The sequence below is a fragment of the Petaurus breviceps genome, unplaced genomic scaffold (genome assembly GCF_028583685.1).
Source record: "Petaurus breviceps papuanus isolate PSGF00001 unplaced genomic scaffold, PetGlider_PUasm1.0 76, whole genome shotgun sequence".
Classification (NCBI taxonomy): Eukaryota; Metazoa; Chordata; class Mammalia; order Diprotodontia; family Petauridae; genus Petaurus; species Petaurus breviceps.
Window position 1 is genome coordinate 46,739,856 of NW_027186473.1, and position 13,692 is coordinate 46,753,547.

General features: G+C 38.1%; 1 protein-coding gene across 5 annotated transcripts in view; it reads left to right on the forward strand.

Annotated features, from left to right (window-relative positions):
- The window catches only part of GAB1 (GRB2 associated binding protein 1), a 206,960-nt gene that overhangs the window by 5,986 nt on the left and 187,282 nt on the right, over positions 1 to 13,692 (forward strand). Inside the window, exon 1 of one of the 5 annotated variants that reach the window (XM_069105443.1) lies at positions 11,982 to 13,447. The exons of the other annotated variants lie outside the window; for them this stretch is intronic. The gene's annotated coding sequence lies outside the window, so the exon portion shown is untranslated. Of the gene's footprint in view, positions 1 to 11,981; positions 13,448 to 13,692 lie in introns of those variants that run through there. 5 annotated transcript variants of the gene reach the window in all.

The following is a 13,692-nucleotide window of genomic DNA, read 5'->3' on the forward strand; positions in this document are numbered from 1 at the left end:
GTACAATAGAGGACTAAATGACTTACCTAGAGCAAATAGGTAAGAGAGTAGTTGTGTGTTAGAGTCAGGAAAACTTGAGTTCAAATCCTACTTCAGGCACGTGGTAATTGTGACCCTGGGTAAATCACTTAATTGATCTTAGCCTCAGCTTTCTTTTCTATAAAATGGGGATAATACTAATGCTTCACCCAATTTTCTCTACTACTCCTATTACTTCTGATGATGATGATTTATATAGCAGGTAGCAAGCTTTAGGTATGCTGTCTGATTTAATCTTCACAAGTTTCGGGGGTGGAATGTGATAACATATGGCAAACCTTAAAGTGCTACATAAATGCTAGGTATTATTATCCACTCTGCCACACTTCTCCATCTTAAATCTGTTCTTATTTATCTGCTCTAGCTGATATGTTGGTTGAGTAGAAGGTTTCATTATTCAGGTTATTTCTCCTTTGGTCTTAGTGTCTGTCAGTCAGAATGGCACCTGAAGAACTCTTTGAACTCCAAAGCTGTGTTCCTGTATTGATGCAGCGCTCATATTTGTCTTTAAAAAAATCTCACCGGGGCAGCCAGGTAGCACAGCGAGTAAGAGCACTGGCTCCAGTGTGGGAATGACCTGGAGATCGAATCCCGGGCTCAGATACTTAGCACCCACCCAGAAACACTTGGCCGTGTAACCTTGAGCAAGTTACTTAACCGCGATTGCTTAAAAAAAATTTTTTTTTTAAATCCCACCATATATATATATATATATATATATATGTATGTATGTATATATAGCAGTGTTTCTGTTTGCAGTTTTATACTTTTGATTCTCTGTGGAATGACAGGTTGGAAGTTAGGGGGGAAAGCACAGATTACTGGAGAGTACTCTGGATTTGGAATCCAAAGACCGAGAGTAGAATCCCAGCTCTGTCACAACATCCTACCCTGTGATCTCAGATTGTTTAGTCCTCCTTCCCATCCCCCACTTCAGCCTCAGTTGCCTTATGTGTAAAATGAAAGGGTTGGACTAATTGGTATTTAAGATCCGAACCTGCTCCAAACCCATACTTCAATTCTGTAAGCATTTATTTAGTTAATGCTGTTTTGCTAGAAGTTCAGTTTAGAGTCTAGGATTCAAAGACAAAGAAATCATCCTGCCCTCAAGGAGTTTATATTCTGTTGGGGCTGGGAAGATAATACAGATACACTAAGAAGCAAATTTGGAGTTTTTGCAAGACAACTTGAGCACTAATGATTGGGGGAAAATCAGTAACTTTAATGGCATTTTAAAAAAATGTTTTCTTCACTGAGGTATATTCCTATAGTTTATTAAAGCCCCTCTTGTTTTTTTTTTTAATTAAAGAGAGTGATATTAAAAAAGTGAGAGGTTTCCTTGTATTGAGCAGAGCCCTCCTTCGGAATCCTTTCATTCTTTTGGTTTTGTCTTTTTTTAATTCCTGTGATTGTCCAAGGCTCAAAATCTTCTCTCATTTGCCCCATTCTTGGCTTCTTCTAAAAAATAAAAATCTACTCCTTAACATCTCCACAGTTCCTTTACCATGTTATTATTTTCTGACTATGTTGAATATTAAACCTTTGTTTGTTTTTGATCTTTCTTCCAGTGATGTTCATGTGGAGATTAGCTTCACCAAGGGCTCCAAAGAATGAATCCTTAGCCTTCTCCACAGGGAGAGTTCTCAATAAAACTTTCCCATGTTATTCTCAGACAAATCCACAGAACCCTCTTCCTTTATGATGCTATGTAAAGAGACTTTTATTTAGGATTTTAAAAGTTAAAGAGGGGTGGATGAGGATTCTAGAGAACATCTCCAAACCTCTCATTTTACAGATGAGGAAAGTCAGGCCCCAAGAAGGTGTCAAAGGATGTCAGAGAATCTGGATTCCAGTCTCCTCTGCTCATTTTCTGTTTTGGTGGCCAAATATTTCAAAGTAACTTGACTTTTCTCTACTTCAGTTTCCTCATCTAAAATGAGAGGGCTGAACTCGGTGGAGACCAAGATCTCAGTTTCAGCCCTAAATCTATGATTCTCTGTGATTTCCCCAACTTTGGCTTTATCAGAGGCAGAATTCAAAGGTAGGTCACCTGACTCCAGACAGAGTTAATTTTCTGCTACACCCTGTGTGCAGCCTTTTCATTGTGTAATTCTATTTTGTGCGTGCATGATGCTTTGAATGAGTCTTTAAATTCTAGGTAAGGTAATATTTAAGACTGAAAATCAGTGGTTGGTCTTGGCCCAGATGGGCACCCTTTCTACCTGCAGAGGAGTCCTCCTGTATACCTTGCCTTAAGCCCAGACACCAGGTTTATTCTCCTTCCTTATACCAACTGTCAGCCTTTAGGCAGGTGTGTGCTCACAGGGGGGGAATTCACTTCTGGCTCCAGAGCCCAGCGACCTGCTTACTGACAGTTTGCCCAAGAACGGGGTCCAAGCCATTTCTTGGGGTTTATATTGGGCACCCAGCTTGGGTTCTGTCTGCAGAGCAGCTGTCAAATTTGTCTGAGGCCAGGGAGTATGCCTGGAAACAGAAATATCCTTGTGGAGGAGGCGGGGGCACATGTCTAACACCTGGTGCCTGACCACATACCAGCCCTGCATAGGTTTAAGAAGTCTTCTTGGATTCCTGCTGTATTGTCTGTTTGTTTTTGAAGCCCCTGGTTGGGATGCCAGTGAGGGGTGTCTGACAGCCCCACTTTTCTCTCTTCCCTCATGAGCTTCAAATTTGATTTTGCCATTAGCAGTCAAGAGATGCCTTAACCCTTGGTTGTAATCCGTGGGAGTTATACAAATGAATTATTAATTCAAAAAATACTATTTTTAAGATTCACTGAATCTTAAGTCAAAGCCCCTGGAAGGGGCGTTAGAAACCATCCAGTCTAAGCTCATTTTACTGTTGAGGAAACTGAAACCATCAGGAAGCAGTCCATGTTAATTTATATTAGTATCACAGTTATCCTATTTCCCCTTTACTTTCTAGTAGGTATCTGGTTCTCTAGATTAACTGCTGAAGTTAGGGTCAGGAAAATGTGGGTTTGAATCTAGTCTCTGACACTTAACAGCTGTGTGATTATAAATATATACATTAATATATATATATTATATTCATTTTTTAAAAAGAATAGTCTGATGCTATTAGTCATAGATTTCTAACACCAAAGGCTCTGCCATTGCCGATATTAGGCAATTTAGCCTTGATGGGCCTCAGTTTCACCTTCTGTTTAGAGGGTAGACTGAATGATCCCTTTGATTCAAATTCTATTGTTCTGTGTTGCAGTATTATCAGTTTTTCTTGAGATGCTGAAAACACTTGGCTCATGAAACAGGAGAAACATGGTCTCCCTTGGAGATTCTGTGGTAGAGAAGAAACCCAGCAAATACTTAATTAGAGGGACTTATGGGGACCCATAATATAGTACTTTAAGACTTACAGTGGGCTTTGCTAATAATTATTGCATTTTATCCCCCCCCAACCACCTGGGAGGTAGGTTGCTGTTATTATCCCTATTTTACAGTTGGGAAAACCGAGGAAAGTAGAAGTTAAGTAATTTGCTGGGGTCACACACCTAGGAAGTGGCTGGATTTAAATTTAGGTCTAGCCACTTACTGCTTCCACCTAGTTCCTTCCTATGCAAAGATTAGGTTCTTACCTTGGAATCTAATTAGGGAAGCTAGATGGCGCTGTGGCTAGAGAATTGGGCCTGAAGTCAGGAAGACCTGAGTTCAAATTCAACACAGACACTGTGTGAACCTGGGCAAGGCCTTTCACACTGTTTGCCTCAGTTTCCTCATCTGTAAAATGAGCTGGAGAAGGACATGGCAAACCACTATCTTTGTGTGTGTGTGTTTTTTTTAAAGCAATCGGGGTTAATTAACTTGCTCAAGGTTACACGGCCAGTTATTTCTGGGTGTGGTGCTGAGTATCTGAGCCCGGATTTGATCCAGGTCATCCCGACACTGGAGCTGGTGCTCTTACTCGCTGTGTTACCTGGCCGTCCCAATATCTTTGTTAAGAAAGCCCCAAATGGGGTCACAAGAACAAATCTAGTTAAGTAGATGAGGCATAATTGAAAATATAAGTAATACAGGAATTAAATAACAGTTGGAGACAACAGTATAAGAGATTTCACAAGGCAGTGCATAATCAATTGCCAAATAAGTGATACAAAAAATAACTATTCTAAGGGTACAAAAGAGGGACTTTTTACCTCCTTGTGGTTCATCCTTCCAAATCCTGTTTCCCATGGGTGTCTGCCATGACTTTATTGTACTCTGTCACCATTACTGCCTCTTAGAACTCCTGGCTTCCATCTCCTATCCTTTCTGGTTGTTAGTGTTTTCTTCTTCCTGAAATAATCACATTTACCCTTAAATGTCTCTCGCCTTTAACACCAAGAAGAATGCAGCCTCCTTGAGGACAGTAACTGATTAAAAAAACAAAAAACATGTTGTGTAGGATCGAATTGGATGGAATTATTTGAGGCTGGGCAAGTCTCCTTCAGGGAAGGATTTTGGTGGGGATGATTAGGATAGAGAATGATAGTACCATTACAGAAATAGTGGATAAAGTACCTGCTTTGAATTTGGAAGACTCCTGTTCAGTTTCATCTGTAAGATATAATAAACAAGGCGGAGGGAGTTTTTTCTAGCTGGCTTCCAAGGTTTCTTTTATCTCTAAATCTTAAAATCCTGTGAAATTAGGAAAACCAGGAAGAAGGATAGTAATCGTTCATTTTTTAAGATATATTGAATTTGAAGGTAATGCTGAATAGACAGCTGCAATTATGGGACTGGAGTTGGATTAGTAAAATTCATTTTCATTCTCGTGGTCATGTGGTACTTTAAAACCTCTTCTTTTTCCATGCTTAGGTTGATCAGTTGTAAGCCTGTCCTGTCAGAAGTCTGTGTATAAACTCTGACCCCTTGCTTCAGGTTGAAACTCAAAACCAAGCAAATTTTCTGTATCAAATTGGGAAGGAATTAAAAAAAAAGGCAAACAAGCGAAAACAAAATAAACCTTGTTTGGTCACCTGGGCTATGAGAATTCTGAAGGATTTGTGGGGTTTAAGATTTCTCCATGCTTGTTTTTTAACCAAATAATTCCATTTGGGCAAAGCTGGTAGTTGACAACTAGGGGGGAGAGAGGATGTAGTGTGTTGTGGAGTCAGAATAAAGGAGGCTTTGATTCGTTGCTTCTGAGTTTAATCCAGGAAGGACCAGGGCTGGCTGCCCTGTGTGGCTGGTGTCTTATTCTGGACTTTGGAAGCCATTTTAGCCTGGTTGCAAATGTTGTTTAGGGAAGGAATGAGAATACCACTGGATTGCATTAAGATACTTTGAGCAGTTTGGTAGGTTTTGAGTCAGTTTCGGCTCTTGTGGTTCACATCCACCAAGTATAGGTCAAACTGTACTTGGTTGTTTGACCTTGGACAGGGTCACATGTCTCAGTCTTGGTTTATCCCATTCTTGCAACTAAGTATTTATCCAGCCATCATTTTTATTAACCCTCTCCTCCTGTTCCCTCTCACTACACACATTAAGAAATAGACAAGTATATTTGCTACTTTTTTCATTTGTTTGTTTATTTGTGAGTAAGTAGGACTGACTGGCTGTTCCTTTTATTAACAGAGATTTTCAGCTATGGAAGTAATAGCATCAGTTTCCTCCACTTTAAAATGAAGGGATGAGCTCTTAATGCCTTCCTCTAGTATTATATCTATTTTGTATAGACTTGTATATGTATGTGTTGTCTTTAAAGGGGGAATAGCTTCATTCTTGACTGTGTATCCTTACCTTGTTGGGAGTTTTTAAAATGAAGGTGGTGATAATTCCTAAACTTTCTTCCAGTTCCAAATAATCCTGTTTTGAAATTATAGAAGTCAAAAGGATTGAAATGAATAGGGGTGTTGTTTTTTTTTTAATACGAGTTTAAGGTGAACGTAGGAGAAGTAGAATGCTTAATGATAAGAATATCATACATTTCTTTAAGGTTTTTAAAGCATTTTATATACACGATTTAGCAGCCTTAGGTGTTAGGAGAATTTCACATGGATATGTATTTTTTTAACAAAATTTTGAACTCAACTTTGCACCAACCAAAACCAATTCATCTTTTGTTCAAACATTTTTGTAAGTTCAAATGTAGTTTTACAGTTTAAATGTAGACCAGTAACCTACAATATATAGATGTCTGTAAAAGCTTACAGCCAGATAATTGGAAAGGGAATGTGGATCTCCCTTAATTTATCTGGATTTTTTCCTATTATAGGAGCAGTGTTCCTGTTCAAAAGTAAAAAAAAAAAATCTATCGTTTCCAAAATTAAGACAAAGCTTTTTTTTGCTGAATGAATACCATTGTGAGGCTGCAGTTTCCACAGCAGCTCTTGGCTCCCCCCCCCCCCCAAAAAAAAAAAAAAAGAAAAAAAAAGAAGCCAGGACCGTTGCAGCAAAATGCTTATTTGGTTGTTATCTCCTCTACATTAGTTCTTGAACCCTTCTGATTACAGCTTGTAACTGCCAAACCCTCTCCTGCAGTATTATCTATAACAAAAATTTTCCACATGGTCTTGGTTAGTAGAGCAGTAGCAGGCACACAGTTCAGAAGGAATATAAGTCTCTAAGGAATGATACCTCTTGAGAAATGTGAGTTGCTACCTGAAAAATAATGGCATTTCTGTTATTCCTTGTTTTATTTTTCTAAGGCTTTTCTGCTTGGGAAATTCCTTTCTAGCTCCAGAAGAGGATTTTCTTCCTTTCTGGTGAAGAGTTAAGAGGATGAAGGGCATTGCTTATGTTTGAGTTTTTAACTGTTTTTTTTTTTTCATATTTGACCTAGGTGCATCCTGTGTTAGGAATTTTTTTTAAATAGTGCCTCCAAAGGGGAAAAAAAAACAAGCAGTCACATTGTTTTATGGATTAAAAACAGTATCTTGTAGGGCCAAAGAGTTATTTTCAATGTAAAACCCCAGATCTTTTTGAAAGGAAGAAAAATATTAAACTTTTATTCTTATATTGTTTTGCTTTTCCTTCATTTATTTATTTTCCATTGCCTCTACTCTTGGTAGTTAAAATATTTGGAAACTTTCTTTCCTTGATACATTGTCCCTCTTTAAAAAAAAAAATCCAGAAAAATTCCACTTTCAGTTTCAGGGGGAAATGTATCAATTCTGGTGTTGAATGGTTCATTTGGATGTTACTTCTTTGAATGGAAAATGTGATTGGGAAGGCTAAAAATATTTATATTTAATTTGAGAGTATTGTTTCTCTAGCAAATGAAAGTGAGATGAGTTAATCTAATTTGGAGTTTTGGAAATAAACTAGTCTTTTCTTCCTTCCTTCTCACTTTTTCTTAATTCCTTTCTTTCCTTCTCTCTTCCCCCTTCCCTTCTCTAACTTCTAACTAATCTATCTTCCTTCCTTCCTCCTTTCCTCTTTCTTTCTCTTTCTCTCTCTTTCTCTCCCTTTCCTGTTTCTTTCCCTTCCCTTTTGTATGTACCTAAATTACTTACACGTAAGGTCTACTCCATTAGACAGTAAGCTCTTTGAGGATAGGGCCTGCTTTTTACCTTTCATTACTTCCACAATGCTTATTGACTGATGGATCATTTTCAGGAGAAGGCTAAAATAGGGCTCTTTTCTTTCATGGTTCCCCTTTTTGCCTTTTTCTTTCTTTATTTTTAGGATCATAGACTTAGATGTTGAAGGGACCTTTCCAATCCCCTTAGTATCCAGATGAGAAAGTTAAGATGCAGGGAGTTCAAGTGGCTTGTCCAAAGTCACACAAGTGGTAATTGGAAGAGTAAGGATTTGAACCTCCAACCCTCAGTGCCAAATCTAGTTCCCTTACCATTTCACCAGGATGTCTCTTTCTCTTCCTATGCCCCTAAGTCAACTGTCATCATCATCAAATAAGGTTTCTTCCACAGTTTCAAAGCCCAGACACAAAATGAGACTTTTTTTTTCTCTGTTGCTTAAGAATATCAGTAATAATCACCATGAGGTGGGAATGCATTCTTCCCACGAGGTGGACTCTTTCTTTCCCGAAAGGCAGTTTTAAGTTACTACTGTATCAGGAAATGTGGTTGGGCCACTTTCCGACTCTCAGAGCTCCTCCCTTAGATGACTACCTGATTAAAGAATTAAGTGCCTGCTGTGCTTGGTCAGCATAAATCCAGGGCACGTTTCCATCCATGGCTATTCCAGAGTGGTAGCAAAGATTAAATCTTAGGGGTTGGGGGGAAGATTGACATATTGTATGGCCATCTGATCAATGAAAGAGAAATGCTTTCATCTTTCATACTGGAAGAGAAACACTTTGGCTTAAATGCCACCTTCGCTATTTTGAATTCCAAAGGTGTTGTGTAGAGCTTGATGAGTAATGATTACCTCATTCTATCAGGGAGGTTTTAATTGAACCCCTTTCCCTCTGGCAAAATAATAATTGACCCCTAGTTGTGTAGGAGTCTAGGAGATCAAGTCCAAGGACTATGAAGTGTTAGAGAAAGAGACATAGAAACCCACCAGAATTTAAAACACTTGGGAATATGATTATAAATGAGTGAAAAAAATATGTGTCCTCATGTGCCCATATATCAGAGGACTGTGAAAAGCAGCCTGGAGTGCCAAGCTTTGGTTCCAATCAGTAGCTGTGTGACCATGGACAAAGCCACTGAAACTGTCTAAGCCTCAGCTTCCATTTTTTGCCTGTAACTTGAAGATAGATTTGCAGAATCCACTTCTTAGGGGGTGGATTGTGTGACCGAATGAGATAAAAATGTGTGTTTGCAAACCTTAGAGTACTAGGTAAATGTGAGTTATACAGGGTGTTCTTAGTGCTATCTTAAGCTTGAATAGCATTAAGACTTGTGGGGACCCCATGTATTATTATTATCTAAGCAAAGGAGAAATGAAAATATGACTGATGTGCTTCATGTCTTTTCTCCTTTGAAGACAATAGGATTGTTGATCAAATTCATAAAGATTATTTTTAGGCTCTGAATAGGATAAGTGAGCCAGTAATTCAATTTAGTTCAATTCAGCTAGCATTTATTTATCAGGAGATATAAACACCAAATCACAAAGTAGTCTCTGACCTCTAGAAGCTTACATCCTACCGATTAATATAAGGAGCTTAATATTAATATCAATTAATTAAATTAATGTAATTTGTTTAATTAATATTAGTAGCATAATAGAGGCTGTCTCTTTTTTTCTTTTAAACAGATAGCCAGGTCACCCAGAATAGAGCTTGACAAACCAGGGGCACCAGGTGATGGTAACCCCCATTGATTTTTATATTGCTGGTCCAATCTTACTGAGACTATTAAAATGCATTGTGTTCTTCTAATTGAAAAGTGTTTCAAATTTTATTCTGCTTGTAAGTTGGAAAAGAATTCTCTACAGTATAGCAGTCAGCCAGTATACTTGAGAGGGGCAGCAGTCTAATCCTTCATTCTTTTACATGAAGTAAGTGGAGACTCAGAAAGGAAAATGACTTGCCAAAAGTCACAGAACTAGTTTGTTGGAAGAGCCAGAGCTACAGCAAAAGACCTAATCTTATGTCAGGCAACTTACAGAGAGCTGATAGGATGCTAGCTCATTAGATGTCCTCTATTCATTTTCATTATCTACCACATGAATGGTCATTCATTTATTTAGTGCCTGCTAGGTGCCAGGAGAATTTTGCTGTATTTTGTAAATTCAGATTTTGCCAGTATCAGAACCTTAGCAGTATAGGAGATTACATGTTCGGTATGTGAATTAGAAAATTTAAGAATGAAAATTAGGAAACTTTTTAATATGGTACACTGTGGGATTTTTTTCCTTTCTTTTTCTTTTTATTCCAGTTATTTCCCCTTAACTACTTCCTTGATATCCTTTGAAATCTTCATTAAAAAAAAAGAAAAACAAAAAAACCCCCTCAAAGCCAACTGACACAGTGACTGCACCCAACTGTACATACTGTCTTCACATCCATAGCTCCATCCCCCTCCAACTCTCTACTCTAGGTTTGCTGAGTTACTAGCTCTCCATGATTAAGGTTGTTCCTGTCAATTCATCAATTAGACAGACTTTTATTGTTATTTATGTTACTTCCACAGTGCTTATTTTTCTCTTGGTTTTGTTTCTTCCGTTTGCATTCTTATTGTCTATTGTAACTTTGGACGCATCACTTAACTTCCTTGGGCCTCAGTTTCTACATTTGTCAAATCAGGGGTTTGGACCAGATGGCCTCCGAAGTCTCCTTCAGCTCTAAATTGATATTATGATCCTTTGTGACATCTCATGTTTCTTTGAAGTCCTCATATTTGTTATTTCATGAGGTGTGATAATATTCCATATATCACAGTTTTTTTCAGACTTTTGGATGGGAACACATTTGTTTTTTTGGTTACCACAAAGTGTGTTGGTTTGAATAATTTGTTACAAATGGACTTTTTTTTCTGCCCAAACTCTGGCTGTGATTGGAATAGTCTCAAAGGGCCAGAATGGTTAAGGTCCATGTCCATTTATTTTGACAAATGAAACCTTAGATGATAGCCAATGGCAACGTTACTGCAATGATATTAGAATTTATATACCTGGTACATACTTGGCAATATGAAACCTCATGATTTCTGTGCTTAAATTCTTTTCCTGAGTAGTAGGATGGACATTTAAAAGGTGTGTGTGTGTGTGTGTGTGTGTGTATGTATGTACGTCATCTCATAAGAGAATCATGAAGTTTTCGTTATTTTAGATCATAGATGTATGAATGAACAGCAGCTCTCCAGCATGGGATCATTCAATGTGTTTTTTTCTCTCCTCTGGCCAGGATGAATCCCCTAAGATGTGGTTCTTCCACCTACACTATGCTATTTGGGGCACTAGGTTTCCATGAAAGGACATAATTCAGAGACAGAGTACATTATATTCCCAGTACGACAAGTTCAGTTTTTCTGTCTTTGGGAATGCTGAGGACTGAAGTACCTGGTGTTATTTACTGGCTGGCCCCTCCTGTAAGCGGCTATATTGCAAGGGGTTGCATTCTTGGGGTAGCTTCTCCCAGCTGATCTGTTATAATTTAAATCTCATTACCAGACTACTCATTTTGTCATTTCCAATCCTAGTAAGACTACAACTAGTGTTGTCTCAGGGGATACTGACTCATTTATTCAAGCTTTTTATTACTTCTTGGCTGGAATATCACCATTCATTGTTTGCAAGCCTTTCAGTTTGTTTACTTTTTAAAAATAAATTACTCCTTAATCAAGGTCATTGCCTTATGCAGAAAATGAGAGGACCAGAAGGAGGACCTTAGGAGTTATCTCTTCCAACCCTTTCATTTTAATAGTGAGGAAAGTGAAATTCAGAGAGATTGTGACTTTCCAAAAATCATGCAGGCCTTACTTATATTTTTTAAAAATTGTTTGGGATTGTGTCAAGTTGTCATCTTATGCTATAGCAAACTGTCTGTAAACTCTTCCCTCTTGGTTCCATCTTCAAATCTGGGTCTTTGCACAAATGGCCGCCATGTTAGGCTGCATATTAGGTTTTCCTGGCCATTCCCTAAAGGAAAATCTGAGGTCCTCCAAACCTAGTCCTCTTCTCTGACTCCGGATCTGACACTTTTACCATGACTGGGCTATATGGCCTTCCAATTCTCGGCCCTACAATCCTAATGCATTGTTTTTAAAGGACAGGGTTGCAGGGGCAGCAAGGTGGTGCAGTGAATAGAGCACCAGCCCTGGAGTCAGGAGGACCTGAGTTCAAATATGACCTCAGACATTTAACACTAGCCATGTCCGTGTGATCTTGGGCAAGTCACTGAATCCCTAAAAAAGCAAAGGACAGGGTTTTAATTTTCCTGAGATTCTGGAGCCAAGTGAAGAACAAGAAACCCAGGACCTAGAATGGACCGATCTTAAGCTTCATGCCCTCATCGAATTATTGTTTTTAAAATGGGTATATGCTTTCATCTTTTTAATTGTTCTTTCTGATGGTTGGGTTCCCTAGATGAAGATCACAAGAGTAGTGTTGTAGTTATCTTCAAAATGGGGCCTATTCACATGGTACAAGTTGAATTGGAAGGATTTTTTTTTTTTTAAAGATCTGTAGTTTGTAATGAGGAAATCTCAAACAATTGAACAAAATCCTTTTAGGAAAAGAAATGAATATCCTCAAATCAAGGCTTAAAGTTGAAGAGAAGAGATTATTTGGATTCAAAAGACATGGATTAAGGATTATGCAAGTCACTGTGATAGGTTCTGAGGCTACAGAGACTTTCTGTTGGGGGAATACACCATCTAGTCAAATAAGTACCAGGCATTTGGAAAGGTAATAAGTAATTTCAAGATTAAGAGAGTGCTTACTAATAACTGGGAGAATGAGGAAAAGCCTTCTTCAGTAAGTGACACCAGAGAGTTACCTTGAAGAAAGATAGAGCTTTCTCAAGACCAGGTGAGGAGGGAGTGCATTTATCTTAGAGGCAGTTGGGAGCCATTGAAGATTTTTGAGGAGGTCAGAATGCAAAGGGGATAACGTTCCTTAATTCCAAACTTAATTTTTAAAAAATCCTTTTAAAACAAAACAGCATCTGATTCTTATAACTGTGGTCAAATGTTTGAGTTTTACCACCTAGGGATATGTTCCCTCTAGGAAAGGGTTCAGTAATCAGTTTCTTAACTATCTCTCCTGAATTCACTCTTGCCTCCTTCAACTCTGTTCATTTTTTTTTTTTCTCATAGGGATATCAGGACTAAGTTCTAGTTACCTTCACATGAGAAATGTCTAGGCTGAATTAAAATAATAGTAGTAATAATAAAACTTAAGTTTTTTCAAACTTTCTTTAAAAGTTAAAGAAATTATTGTATTTCTCAACTTGGTACCTCTCCATTCTAAAGAGCAGTAGATCAAAACTACATCCAAAGTATTTCCTGAGACAAAAGCTTCCTTCCCCTCTTTAGACCTCAAAGTCAATTATGAAGAGGGTGTGACAACCTTTATTTTATTTTATCTCAAACCTTGACTTCCTTGTTCCTTTTGAACCCAATCTGGAAACACAGAAAGACTAGTAAACTTTATTCCTTGGAACTTGAAATTCCTTTTCTTTTTCTTCCCATCAATTTCTTCTTCATTCCCACTCTTTCCACCAGGTTTCCCATTGGGGAATCCATTGGATTCAATATCTTGAGCTCCCTTTTGTACTTTGTGATCTCATGAAATCTTTCTATCTGCTACGTAAGTATATAGTATTATTACTGTCATTATACAGAGTATCCCCACCACACCCTGTCATTGCTGTAAGTATACCCACAGGATCTGGTTGGAGCTCATCCTTTCTCTTCAGAAATGAATTGAGGTGGGAGGCCTGGGAGCTACTTTCCCCCAACTAGTCAAGAAGGAACAGACCCTGTGTTTTCCAGCCCCTGGTATCCAGAACTCAGGATTTAATCTTTTCATTTCAGGTAGCATTTAAAAAAAATAATTTTGTTCTTTTAGAACTATGAAGTCTTAAATGCAGATTGAAGCATATTATTTGCTCTTTTTTTTGTTTCTTCTTTCTTGTAGTTTATCCCATTAGTTCTAAATCTTCTTTACAACATGACTAATGTGAAAATAAGTTTAATATGAATGCATATGTAGAGCCTATATCAAATTACATGCTGTCTTAGGGTGAGGGCAGGGGAGAGATGGGGAGAAAATTTGGAAC